Here is a 1,353-nt window from a genome sequence, read left to right on the forward strand (position 1 = left end):
TGTCAATATCTTGCTTATATGTGTTAATCTTCGAGGGATGTACCAGGCTGCTGGCTATGGGGTTACTCTAGCTCTCCAATAATGTTTGTTATTAATGCCATTGCCTTGAATGAATTTCTCGGTCATCAATGGAGCAAAATAAGGGTAGTCTTGTACTAATCCTTTTTATTCCCTTCTTTGCATTATCTGAGAAAATTAATTTGAAATCTTTTTTAAAGAAACAGTTGAATACAAATGAAGTTGAGACCATTGAATTTGAAATATTAAACTCTCAGGGTTTCTGATTCAATCGGGAGTTTTTATTTTAACGATTTAAGTTTTGATCTTCTTAGTGTAAGTAGTTAATTATTTTACTGAATTGTCACTTTACCCCGCAACTCCCTAAAAAAGCCTCAAGCTATTGTACCGGCGGGAAGTGATGCTGTTGAGGTTGAAGAATCTACTGCTGAGAATAATCAGATAATGAAAGGAATGTTTCGTCGATTTTGTAGAGACTAAACTGATTATAGAACACAACTGTAGAGATTTTTGAATAAAACTTCTATTGGGATTAAACTGAAATCAGTGCATACGAGAAAATATTAAAAGAGTCTGACTAACGTACTACTACCTAAACCCAGATGCACGTCCTACACTATCTCCTACAAACTTGCAACTACTTCAGACCAAGTCTGACTCTGCAACGTACATAATATATTCAAATGCAGAAACAAATAAAAGTACCAGGAACATGTTTAGATAATAAACCCAACATGCTCCCCCTTAGTCTAAACATGTTCTAAATTCTTCACTCTAAGCAAGCTTCTCATTTTCTGAAATTTAGCCACAGACAAAGCCTTAGTTAGTATATCAGCACGCTGCTCACTTGTATTGATATGCTTGATTATGATCAGACCTTGCTCAACATATTCTCGAATAAAATGGTATCGCACGTCAATATGCTTACTACGTCCGTGGAAAACTGGATTCTTTGCTAGATCAATCGCAGACCTATTGTCGATATATATTACAACAGGACCTGGTTTGATATCTGAGATCTGAACAAGAACTCGCTACAACCATATGCCCTGACACGCAACGGTTGTGGCTGCCATAAATTCAGCTTCACACGATGAAAGAGCCACACAACGCTGCTTCTGTGACACCCAAGAAATTAAGCTTTCATCAAGATAAAATGCCATCCCACTCGTGCTCTTTCTATCCTCTACACACCCAGCCAAGTCACTGTTAGAGAATCCTGACAGAATATAGTTTCCACGTCCCTTTGTGTATACCAAACCGTAGTGCAGAGTACCTTTGACATACCGACATATTCTCTTTATGGTATTCAGATGCATTACAGTGGGTTTCTCC

Source organism: Apium graveolens, unplaced genomic scaffold (genome assembly GCF_009905375.1).
Source record: "Apium graveolens cultivar Ventura unplaced genomic scaffold, ASM990537v1 ctg1624, whole genome shotgun sequence".
Taxonomy (NCBI): domain Eukaryota; kingdom Viridiplantae; phylum Streptophyta; class Magnoliopsida; order Apiales; family Apiaceae; genus Apium; species Apium graveolens.